At 39.3% G+C, this 13,403-nt stretch overlaps 1 long non-coding RNA gene across 4 annotated transcripts in view; it reads right to left on the reverse strand.

The window, feature by feature from the left end:
• Positions 1 to 2,312: 2,312 nt before the first annotated feature.
• Positions 2,313 to 13,403, reverse strand: part of LOC149122275 (uncharacterized) — a 30,953-nt gene continuing 19,862 nt past the window's right edge. For all 4 annotated transcript variants that reach the window (XR_016220588.1, XR_016220589.1, XR_016220590.1 and 1 more), the window contains one exon: positions 2,313 to 2,815. This is a non-coding gene — a long non-coding RNA (uncharacterized LOC149122275). The remainder of the gene's footprint in view (positions 2,816 to 13,403) is intronic.

A 13,403-nucleotide genomic window follows, 5' to 3' on the forward strand; every position in this document is an offset into this window, starting at 1 on the left:
AGGACATCGGTGTTGAATGAAATAAGCTGGACAGAAGCAAACACCACATATTCTCCTTTATATGGGGGAGCTAAAATTTTGAAAAAAAGGAAAAAATATCAAAAAAAAAAAAAAAACAAAGACAAAAAGAAATGCCTGTGTGTATATTGCTGCAAATATAATTTTGTAAAACTTTGCTTCATAGCTTTGTCAAATCAGTGGTTAAGAATGTTATACTGGGGCCTGAGCTGTGGCGTAGCAGGTAAAGCCACCGCCTGCAGTGCCAGCATCCCATTTAGATGCCAGTTCAAGTCCCTGCTGCTCCACTTCCAATCCGCTCTCTGCTATGACTTGAGAAAGCAGTGGTAGATGGCCCAAGTCCTTGGGCCTCTGCACCCATGCAGGAAGATCTGGATGAAGCTCCAAGCTCCTGGCTTCAGATCAGCACAGTTCTGGCCACTGCAGCCAATTGGGGAGTGAATCAGCAGGTGGAAGACCTCTCTCTCTGCCTCCTCTTCTCTCTCTGTGTAACTCTTTCAAATAAGTAAATAAATCTAAAAAAAATAATGTTATACTACTATAGTTTTAGTGATTTGTGATTACTTTAAAGTTTACTACATATGGATGAAATGATCATTTTTTTCTATTCAGTTGTTTATAGCCATATCCTATATTCCCACTAAATTGAGATCTTTCTACTTTTTACTTGTTAAACTTCTTATTGGTTGAAGCATTAAGCCTTTTTACTATAACAAATTTAAACTATGTTGTCTCAATAACTAAAGTAGAAAGGGAGAGAAGATGAAAGAGGGAGGGAGGGAGGAAGAGGATACATTCTTAGAATTGTATCCATTAACTATACTGAATCTGCTAAAAACTAATTTGATTTTTTAAATATTAAAATGTTTTTTTAAAACTTTATACCCCATAAATAAAAATAAATAAGGTGAGAATTTGAACACAGAATAAGAATTTTCCTCCAAGCAATACTTTTCATATTGGAAAGGTGAGCTTATGGTCCCAACTCATTAGAAAAAAATTGGTTGAATAAACAGAAATAGGGGCTGGCGCAGTGGCACAGCAAATTAAGCTGCTGTCTGCAGTGCCAGCGTCCCATATGGGTGTCTGTTCAAGTCCTGGCTGCTCCACTTCCAATCCAGCTCCCTACCAATGTGCCTGAGAAAGCATCGGAGGATGGTTCAAGTTCTTGGGCCCTTGCACCCAGGTGGGAAACCTAGAAGTAGCTCCTGGCTCCCGGCTTTGGCCTGGCCCAGCCCTGGTCATTGCAGCCATTTGGGGAGTGAACCAGCAGATGAAAGATCTCTCTGTGTGTCTCTTCAGTTTCTCTCTGTAACTCTATCTATCAACTAAATAAATAAAATCTTTTAAAAGAAAATAATAACAAGAAAATATGCTGAATAAGAGAACTTCGGTGGATGGAAGTATAAAAGTTTCTCACACTCCCACCTCTGAGCTACTCAGAATTGATGGACGCGACCAGAGACCATGTGAGTCTCTGGCAGCAAATATTACCCCATAAGCACAATTTCTCTAAGCTCCTTTCCCCCACAAATGATGTTCTATACAAATAGATATTAAGCTAATCAGCTCAATTTAACTGTCCTGCCATCCCAGATTGCTGAATCAGATTTCAGTTTTCCATCTGATTCAACTGAGCCACGTGCTACAGTTTTAGGATCAAGTTTATATGAGTGCATAGTAAGCACACTTATATCCTAGATTGGTTTTAACTTGGAATGGATGTCCTAAAAATATTTTCCCATATCAGTTCCATCCTGTATCAGTATCCTCAGGTGTCAACCAAGAAGAATCAACTTTAAGTTGCAAACCAACTAAAGTGAGTAGATTCATCAAGCTACTTTCCTTCAAGTTAAAGGAAAGACATAGCACCGTCTTCCACATGATTGTGGTATCTTGTTTCACATTATAAGATCTTGGTTAAAAACACAGAATTTTGTTAAGCTCATATCCAAGTGCCACTAGTCTCTACTGCCTACCTCTGCTAAGGACTTGTACTGTACATAATCTCTGAGTTTCATTCTTCTCAGCAAGAACACCAACCTTATACTCTTAGAAGTATGAAATGGTGCTAATTATTGTTGTTCCATTACAACTTATGGCTAAATCTGTTTAGCCTTATGCACACTGAAAAATGGAAATTTTATCATAATGATATTTGATGCAATTATTTTAGGAAAGAGCAACTTTACAAAAATAGGAATTACTGACATAAAAAGATAAAGAAAACTGCAAGCATACCTTCTTCTCAGCAAATAATGGATGTGGGTGTTTTGTCAATTATTTATTTTGCAGCAATGATGAGAATGATGAGTCCTGGAGTGCAGAGGTCTATATTCTGAATTAGTAATGCCAGCATTTTATACATGTAACACTTCTAATGTTTGGAATGATATGACCATTCTTATAAGATGCTGGAAAATTCCCCACCAAAATGCTAGTCTACCAGAACATAAAACTTTTTAAGGAATCTTCACTAACATATTAATTTCCTAGGGCTGCCATAACCAATTACTACAAACTATATGGCTTAAAATAATGCAATTAATTCTCTCACAGTTCTAAAGGCCAGAAGTCCAAAATCAAGGTGTCAGGTGGGTCATGCTCCCTCTACAGGCGCTGGCAGAGAATCCTTCCTTGCTTCTTCCAACCTCTTGTGGCTGTTAGCATTCCAAGTGCCTGCATCATGCCAGTCCCTGCATCTATTTCCACAGGCATTCTCTTCTGTCTTTTCTTCTTCTGTTGGGTCCAATCTGGATAATCCAAGATGGTCTCATCTCAGGAGTCATAATTGCACCTGCAAAGACATTTTACTTGGGGCCAGCACTGTGGTGTAGTGGCTAAAGCCACCTCCTGCAGTGCTGACATCTCATATGGGTGCCCATTTGAGTCCCAACTGCTCCACTTCTGATCCAGCTCTCTGCTATGTCCTGAGAAAGCAGTAGAATATGGCCCATGTGTTTGAACTCCTGCACTCAAGTGGGAGGCCTGGAAGAAGCTCCTGGCTGCTGGCTTCGGATAAACTCAGCTCTAGCTGTTGTGGCCATTTGGGGAGTGAACAAGCAGATAGGAGATCTCTGTCTCTCTAACTCTGCCTTTCAAATAAACAAATTAATCTTTAAAAAAAAAAAACCTTCACTCAAAGAAATTATATTCAAATTATCTGGGAGTTTGTTACAAACATGCTATTTAAGGGCCACTATTCAATCCATAAAACCACTAACCAATTATACTATAATCTTATAATTGTAATAATGAAATTTATACACATTATCATAATGTATAATCATCCTGGTTGGTAATATAATATTAGAACTTCTTACTGCTATTTAATATAACTTAGTACCCATTAATCCACCTTTCCAGGGTGAGTGGTTGTCAACAGTGGTTAGGATGCCACTTGGGATGCCCACATCCCATATCAGAGTGCCTGGGTCCAGATCCCAACTCTGCTTCCTATTCCAGCTTCCTACTGATGCACACCCTGGGAGGTAGTAGGTGATGGCTAAAGTGCTTCTGTCCCCACGTGGGAAACCTGGATTGAGTTCCTGGCTTTGGTTTTTGGCCTAAAACAGACCCAGCTGTTGCAGACTTTGGGTAATAAATAAATCAGTGGATGACAGTGCCATCTCTCTCTACCCTCGCCACCTCATTGAAGTAAAAAAAAATAAAAATCAACCTTTCTCTATCCCTCATTCTGAAGCCATCATTATACTCTTAATTTCTATGAGATCAACTTTTTCAGATTTAACATATGAGTGAGATCAGGCAGTACCTGTCTTTCTGTGCTTGGATTATTACATTTAACATAACAACTCCAGTTCCACCCTTGCTGTCAAAAACCCTTTTCTATGATTGTATGGTGGACAATGTTAATGCACTATAAACTCCCCTAGCAAAAAAAAAAAAAGAAAGAAAATGGCTAGAAGAAAGAATTCAACATAAAGAAATGTTGAATGTTTGAGCTGATAGATAGATTTACCCTAAATGGATGGTGTACAGTGTGTACATGTATGGAAATATCATATGGTACTCTGTAAACACATAAGTTTTATGTATTACTTTAAAATAATTTTAAAAATTAAAACAAAAGAAGTTTCAATAAAAATTATAAAAAGTAGCAACTCTTATCTATTGAGTCAGTCAATAGTCACCTTTTTTTAAGATTTATTTATTTATTTGAAGGCAGAGTTACAGAGAGACAGGGTGAGATCTTGCATCACTGGTACACTCCCGAAATGGCCACATGAGCCAAGACTGGGCCAGGCTAAAGCCAGGAGCCAGGAGCTTCATCTGGTTTTCCTACATGGGTACAGGGGCCCAAGGACTTGGGCCATCTTCCACTGTTTTTCCAGATGCATCAGCAGGGAGCTGGATTGGAAGTAGAGCAGTTGGGACAACCCAGTTCCATACGGGATGCCTCCACTGCAGGAAAGCAGCTCCACCCACAGTGGGCCCCAATAGTCAGTCTTCTGTCTACTTAATACTCACCAATGCCATCTTCATGGAAACAATGCATATGGCAATGGTGAATCCAGTAGCCATGGTCTGCCTTCATGGATATTACAGATTATTCTGAGAAATACTCAATAAATAACTAAACATTATTCACACACAGCATATTATGACCACTTAGGTGGGAAAAAAGAACAAAGGATCACTCCAGAGAGAGTCTTCAGGGAAGGCTGCCCTGAATGGGAGACCTAAGACTCGGGCACTCTGGACAAGGAAGCAACTAGCAAGGCAGCAGCGTATGCAACTGCCTGGAGGCAGCTGTGAGTGAAGCCATTTGCAGGGACTACAGTCAGTCAATAGTAAAGGGAGATGGTGGTGAGCCCAGGCTCCTAGGCCTTGCAGAAGTCAAGAGATGAGGGCTAGATGGGCACCAGAGCATGTACAGACTTGTGTGCATCGTGGTAAGAAATCAGTTTGTATTTGTAGAGAAATAAGAGACTTTCAAAAATGTCTTGGGTTAAAACTTGGAGTTTTAATGATGGTTCTGCTTTTCAGGCAGAGAATGGATTAGATGGGACAAGAGTGGAGGTAGTCCAGGAGCCCAGGCTGGAGGCGATGGTAGCTTGGACAAGAGTGGATGGCAGAGGGAAGTGGATTAGACCAACAATTAGAAAATGTAATATTCGGGCCTTGGTGTGGGTTTTGATATGGAAGAAGAGGGTAGCAATCAGGATATCTGCCTTGGGCAACAGGACAACTTCTGGAAGCTTGTAGGGAGATGGAGAAAGCGTCAACCAGGAAGAGATGGCTGGTGAAGAGGACTCACTTAAGTAGAATCAGTACTCACACAAATGGTGTGATGTCCACTGCACATGTCAGCTTGGCTAGGCCATGGCTCCAGATACTTAGTCAACATCAGCCTTGATGTGGCTATGCAAGTATTTTTCAGTTAGTAGATCTGAATAAAAGCATAATGTCCCTCCCCCACCATAATGTGAGTGAGCTTCACTCAAGAGGTGGGAGAATTTAACAGAGAAAAAGTGAGACCCCGAGGAAGAAGGGATTCTGCCTCCAAACAGCCTACACAGACCCCAGGCTGCAGCATCCCCGCTTCCCTGAGTCTCCAGCCTGCCAGACTTGCTGCCCTGCAAAGTTCAGTCTGGCACGCGAGACACTCTCATGGGTCAGTTCTTTGCAGGCTCGCTCTCTCTCTCTCTCTCTCTCTCTCTTTTTCTCTTTTTCTCTCTCAATAGTGAATACAAGAGTTCTTCAAGTTCATGGAAAACACTTATTTTGGGTTTTAAAAATTTTTTTCATAAAATAAGCTTATCTTTTCATTCTGTTTTCTACCAACTTCTTGAAGTAGCCTCATAGGATCTACATGAATCTCCTGTTAGTCAATGTGTTTCATCTTTCTGGAGAACCCTGACAAATACACCCTTAGTTATGATATAATTCTGTAAAACAAAATCCAGTTCCATATGTGTGTGTAAAGAAGACATGTAGGGCATGTGCCAAACCTCATAGGGGTGAGGTGCCTGTGGGGAACTGGACCTACAAGTCAGGAGCTCGGGTCTGAGCTGGGGTTGTGTAGCTGTGCCTTGTCAGCATATAAATAGGTCATAAAGCCATGAGAATAGATACATTTACCCAATGAGAAACTTCTAGAAATCGATCTAATTATTTTGTGTGTCTCATTTCATTTAAAGCTCACAGCAATCCAATAAAATAAACATTATAACCCTCAATTTACACATGAGCAACTGATGCTCAGGAATGACTTGTTTTGCCTGAGGTCACACATATAAAATTTCAAACCGAAGAATGATAATCCCAAAGTTGACACTCTTAACCAATGTGATATTATTTTACTTTCCTTTAGTTTCAGATTTTTATCAGGAATTTAAAATCCAGTCTTAATTTTGTAAGTAGAAGACTTGGCAAATAAGTAAGGAAGTAAAACCTTTTTGGAAGCTAATTTCTTTTATTTTTTTTTTAATTGAAAGGAAGTATGTGTACTTCTCATCCACTGGTTCATTCCCCTGATGCTCATGACAGCTGGCACTGGACTGAGACCAAAGCTGGGAATTCAGTCCAGGTCTCCCAACTACCTGAGTCATTACCTGCTGCCTCCCAAGATCTGTGTTAGCTGGAAGCTGAGGAGCCAGAGATGGGTGCAGAATCCGGGTATTCTAATGGGGATGTGGCCATCTTAACCACTAAGCTAAATGTGTGCCCTGGAAATGGATTTCTTAACACACACAAACAACCAGGGTTTGCTGGATGCTACTGGATATAGTAACTCTGCCTCAAAAATCTATGCTAAGAGAATAAAGAGAAGATAAAGACATACTGCATAAAATGGTCATTACCAGATTATTTATAACTTTGGAAACCTGGGTTGACTCAAGTTCCAACAGCACGTGAACAGTTAAATCAATTATTATGTATTTTCCTGCTGTTCATTATGCAGTCATTGAAAAAACACACAATCAAAAATATTTTAGAACATTGGCGAGTGTTCTGAACATAATCTTATATGAAAAACTACACACATAGACTTAGTAATATGTGCTATAAATACATATATTTATGTATCTATTTATATTTACATGTAGAAAAAATACCAAATAGTAAGAGTGCTGATCTCTATTTTATAGAATACTGAATACTTTTAATTGTCTTCCTGTATTTTATAGGGTACTGGATACATTTTATTCTTCCCCATATTTTTAAGTGTTTCCCAGATTTTCTATGTGAACATGTATTAATTTGTACTCCCAAAAAATCCTTTGTCTTACTTTTAATAAGCACTGGCTTTCAAAATCCAGGAGCAAAAACTTTCAAACTTCTATTCCCTAGCAAATTAAACCATCTTAATATGTGAGTTCCAGCTAGAGCATGCATTTATATTTTTATTAAAAATTTTAATGAGTATAAAAATACTTACTGCTCTCCTGGAGAGTTTTAAGAATTAATGTTTATATTGTGCTTGGGGATCGTTGGATAAAAGGTGCTATATAAATGCAATGCATTATTAAGTATTATTAAAGTAAATTGAAGGCGAAACATGCAATAAAAATTTCCCTGTGGCAACCGTCTGAGGTCCAAATATGGTTCCACAGTGCTTAGATCATATTTAACCGTGAAAGGGCCAGCACTGACCTGAAAATGTTTTTGCTGTGGCTTAGAATCAACAACGAGTATGTGCTATTTGACTTTCAGTTGCGAATTACATACTGCATTTCCCAGTAGATACTGAGATTATATGCCACAGATTTTTATATCACTTAATAATTGCCGAAATTACAAGTTATTACTTTTTTATTTCATAGGACTCCCACAGCTGTAGTTCACTTGGTAAGAGTAATATCAGAGACACACTGATAGAATTTGAAAATTTCAAACCCCCATCAAGACTTCCAGTTCTGCAAGCTTATTCTCAGTCAGTTTCTAATTATTCATATTAGCAGTGAGTAACGGCAAGGGTCTATTGCTTCTCAGATCCTTTGGTTTGCAATAACCAAGAGGCGGACTGGGGAGATGAAACTCAGGAGAAAGCAAGGCAGCCATAGAGCCAGTATCTCTCAAAATAACAGAGAGGAGGGGCAGGAAAAGAAAAATGAAGAGGCAGGGTCTAGAGGGAAGCTAGCATTCACGACATGAGATGTTCATCCCCAGCTTCAGGGCGACCGATAACTGAAAAGTTCAGAAACCTGGAGACCCCTCCTGCCCCCATTTAATTCACCGTGAAGGAGCTAGGTAGATATTGAAATTCATTTTTAATTGTATTTGTTGGCTGGACACTTTCCTTTGAATATTGAATATTCTCGGTGGAAATTGTGCTACCTGGGGCTTCAAGATTCATTTGGGTTACAAAGGAATGCAATTAACTTAAAACCAGATGAGTTATAAGCTTAATCACTCTTGTCAAATGTATATATTAAAGGCCCTTTCCTTTTTTTATACAAGGCAAAGGAAAATAGGCCCATGTTTTACGAACTTAATTCTAACACCAGTATACACCACCACATTTGACAACTTGAATTATTAGCACCGGGGAGCCATTACTCTGGTGTAGTGAGTTAAGCCACTGGCTGCAATGCTGGAATCGCATATAAGCGCCAGTTCCAGTCCTGGCTCCTCCACTTCCAATGCAGCTCCCTGCTAATGCACCTGGAAGAGCAGCTGAGGTTGGCCAAGTGCTGGGGCCCCTGCCACCCACATGGGGGACCTAGAGGGAGCTCCTGGTTCTTGGCTCAGACCTGGCAGAGCCCCAGCCCCAAGCAGCCATTGCAGCCATTTAGGAGTGAACCAGCAGATGGAAACTCAATCTCTCTCTCTCTCTCTCTCTCTCTCTCTCTCTCCCCCCCTACCCCCTCTCTTTTGCTCTCTCTCTCTCTGTCTCTCTCTGGCATGTGTGTGTGTGTGTGTGTGTGTGTGTGTGGTGTGGTGTGGTGTGTATGTGTCTTTCTCTATGCCTTTCTGCCTTTCAAAGAAATAAATCTTTTTTTCAAAATAAGATGGAAAAAACACCTTCAATAATGCATTTTTTCCTTTGGTGTTTTAATTGTCATGAATAAAGCAATACAAATCACATGTAAGCAAGAAGACAATTTCAAACAGCAACAAATAGTCTTAAAGCATGACTAGGTTAAGACAGAAATTCTAAAGTTCAGTACACATTAGAATGGCATGAACCCCTTCATGGATTTCAGGATTCAGTGTGATTTTGAAGATTCTAATCCAAGTCTGACATGGAACCCAGACAGCCAGTGAAGCGATTCTGAAGCAGAATGTTCACAGATACAGTCTGAGAAACACTGTGTAAAAATTAATTTCCAAATAACCAGAGAAAGCTTGGGTTGTACAAAGATACACTGGAGAACTTCAAAAAGTTTGGGGAAAAGAAAATGACATCAAACATTAAGTTTTTGGTTGCAAAACAAAAACTGAAATTGTATATATGAGAGATCTTCAAAGTGTTTATGGAAAATGCAAGTTATGAACTTCTAAAATTTTTGCACCAAAATAAATGTCTTTTCATTCTGTTTTCCAACAACTTTTTGAAGCACTCTCATATAGGATATTTTTCAACAAACTTCTGCAAATGCAATATCCTAAAATATTAGCAATTGCAAACCAATCCCACAATTTCAGAACCACACAAAATTTCCATGTAAACTTTGGCCAATCCATTCTTAAATTTGGCTTAGTATTTTTAACTGCAGAAGCCAATGTCCATGTGAACTGTTTTTATAGAAAGTTTTATTATGGTAAATTATTGGCATCATGATGAATAATAAAGCTGAGTTTATAGGAAAAAAATAGTAATTTACATTGGAAAAGTTGAAACTCATTTTCCTCTGTCTCCTTAACATTTTCTCACTGGTTTTGTCTACATGGATAAAGCAAAAGGGAAATTTATGTAATTATTCTGCAAATCTGTGTAATGGAAACCTGAGTCTGAGGAACAAAACTTCAGATTTTCATTAACAACATCCTTTCTCTCTAATTGTCTTGATAACATCTTTGATTCTCCAATCTACACAACCTAAGTACAAACACGTTTCATGTTTATCACTGTGTGTTGCGGAAAAATAATACCAGAATTAGAATGTTCTGTCAGGAAAAAAATGACAATTTATCCATATCCACATTTAAGTTGTTCAGCTGAAATTCAAACATTCAAATCCCAAAGCACTTAATAAGCATTTTGATAGCAAAAAGTCTGCCTATGTTACTATTTTATTAATGGGTTCAGATGGGTCATATCCCAATAGGAAACCAACCTCTGAACACCTCTTACATTGGAATCTGGTCTTATTCATTGCTGTATTTTGTGTCTAGAGTAATTCTGACCAGTAGGGGAAGTTCAGCATGTATTTCCCTATTTTGGCAAATGTCTGTAGAAGACAGTAAAAGATCATGTACAATTTTGAAGAGTCAAATGGATTCATTCATGTACTAGAAAACTATGCCAATCATTGGTTCATGAATGGACCATGGCAAATAATGGATGTCAAGAAGTTATAGAATGTTTGCCAGTCACCAAAGTAGTTCAGAGTATGGTCCCTTATCTTTTTGTTTTCAATGCTCAGGTGACCTAGAGCAGGCTGAAAATAATTTGAAGTATTTGCCAAAAGCATCCTGGTAAACTCAGCAATCCATGAACAAATCAGTTTCCTTAAGGGTTACTCACAGGAAAGGCACAAACTCCTTGTTTTACTGACTTCATCAACATATAGGGGTACTTTAAAAAATTCATGGGAAAATGGAATTAAAAGATAAGTTTCTTTGGTGCAAAAACTTTGAAATGCATGTATAATATTCTCATAATATGCCTTTTCCTTGAATTTTCTGAAGACCCTCAGACAGCCATTGCAGGATTTACAACTTTGTGTCTCTCTTGTCCTCCCAGATTGACATTAGACAGAGCCAAAGGGACCAAAACATGTCGTTACTTTTCAGGATGCCCCCACCAGGCAGGTGTATCAGACACGGATGAACTTAGAAAGAGACAAGGTGAGCTCCAGATGCTGTGGCTCAGTCAGAGCCAATCCAGCATTGCATCCGAGCATGGAATTAGTGACAGGAAAGACGTTAGCGAGTGATAAAATGGGATAGAATGCTGGGGAACGTTCCAAATTAGATATTCAGTGTGTGTTTTTATCATTTGAATGAAAATGGTATAAACTCCCGACACATCAAACACCTGGATTAAATAGACTACAGAAATATAGAGCCAAACAAAATATAAATTATTTGCAATTTACTATTCTTGCATTACCCTTGTCAATGTTCCCTTCCATTAGCATAAATAATTCAGACTTTCAAAAATGATTTGTACCCCAGTTGTTCAAATTATAGAATAATTGACTATATTATTCCATGTTTAAAAACTGGGCTGTGCTTGAATTTTTATTGTTGTTGTTCTATGCATTTAAATAAACTTGATATATATTTAGAAAGACGTTGAATTTAAGTGAATGAATCTCTTGTGTTTATTAGTAATCCCATGAGTTTTCTAGGATATTCAAATACACTTTTAATCATGGACTTGATCAAATGGTCACATTGTGTACATCCTGTGAAAGTTTAATATCAACAAAAATGTTGTTTTTTTCTTTAACAAGTAATCTTCAGACTTTATTAAAATGCTTCTGTTAGGTCACACAGTAAAAACTCTGTCCCAATCCAAACACACAAAAATAATAGACAAAATTGAATAATGGGCCAGGGTTGTGGCACAGAGGTTTAAGCACTGCCTGTAATATCAGCATATTGGAGTGCCTGGTTCAAGTCCAGGCTACTCTGCTTCCAATCCAGCTCCTTGTTAATACTCCTAGGAAGGCAGCACATGATGGTCACCATACTTAGGCTCCTGCCACCACACTTGGGCTCCTGCCACCGTGTGAGAAAACAGGGTGGAGCTCCTGGCTCCTGGTCTCAGCCTGGCCCTGATCTAGTTGTTATGGCTATTTGGTGAGTAACCAGTGGATGGAAGATCTCCTTCTTTCTCTCTCTCTGTATCTCTCCCCCTACCTCAATTTCAGTCATCATTCTGCCTTTCAAATAAATTTTTTAAATTTAATTATTTTAAAATAATTAAATTTTTAATATTTTTAAAAAGAAAATTATTCTATTTTTTAATAAAAGTTAGAACTCGGGGGCAGGCAGGTGATATTGCAGTTAAATTGCCACCTGAGACCCACCACACACCAGGAGGATGTGGTGTGCCTGCTCAAGTCCTAGCTCCTCCACTTGTGATCCTACTTCACACCTAGGAATCAGAAGGTGATGGCTCAAGTATTTGGATACTGTACACCCACATGGGAAACTAGGATGGAGTTTCAGGCTCTTGGTTTTGGCCTGGCCAAGCCCTGGCTGTTATATACATTTAGAGTGTGAATTGCCTGATGGAAGAGCTCTCTCTCAATCTGTTTCTCTGTCTTCCTGCCTTTCAAATAAAATGAAAATACTTTTATTTAATTTGGAGCTCAACCCAAAACACGATCATCATCTCTATGGAGTAGAAGCACAAAGAATTGAAGGAGGCAGAAGCAGCAGCCTTGTTGGGTTCCGTGTCTAGAATAAGGCAGGGACAACCAGGAGTCTGACATTCACAGACTCAGGAGACAAAATCCACGCAAGTGTGGGGCTGAGCCAGCTCCCTGCTTGAAGACAGTGTTGGGATGGTCTTCCTCAACCCTGAAAGGGAGCTTAAAACTGCAGCAAATGAATATTTTCTAGAATTACAGCTTTCGTGAAGACTTCCCCTAAAACTTCCTATGTTAAGCTCCCACTGTCCCAGACTGAGGTGATAAAGGTTGAAATGAAGTCATAGGGGTGTGGTTGAAACCAGTGTAACTGGTGGGCATATAGGGGAGATGGGGACATGGGGAAACATTTGCATATGGAAGACTGTATGAAGACACTGGGAGAAGATGGCCAATCACAAGGAAGGAGAGAGAACTTCAGAAGAAGACAAGCTGTGGCTGCCTTGATCTTAGACTTCTAGTCTCCACCAATGTGAGGAAAGAACTAACTGCTGCCTAAATCACTCTGTCTGGGATTCTTGTTCCAGGAGCAGAGAGGCAGAATGATGCACCCATAGCCTCACAGTGAGGCCTGAGCCAAGCAGCCATGGCCAGTCATTGCACGTATTCGAGCCCAAACACTACGATGGAACCAGAGTCCCAACATGAAAATCAAAGACCAGAGTCTTGGCTGGGGCAAAGGGGTGTCTAGGAAGCTGACTGGTTAGGTGCAACTGCCAAATCATTAGAGGGAGGTCGGACGTCCAGAGCAAATACAGGGAAAGGAGACTCCAGATGAGCTGACACACCAGAATTACAAAACTCACAATGAAAACTAGTTCCAAAAACAGAAGCTAATCAAATAACCAATTGGAAGATGAATTCACACAT

This window comes from Oryctolagus cuniculus, chromosome 14, assembly GCF_051225735.1.
Source record: "Oryctolagus cuniculus isolate XC-2025 breed Fujian yellow rabbit chromosome 14, ASM5122573v1, whole genome shotgun sequence".
Classification (NCBI taxonomy): Eukaryota; Metazoa; Chordata; class Mammalia; order Lagomorpha; family Leporidae; genus Oryctolagus; species Oryctolagus cuniculus.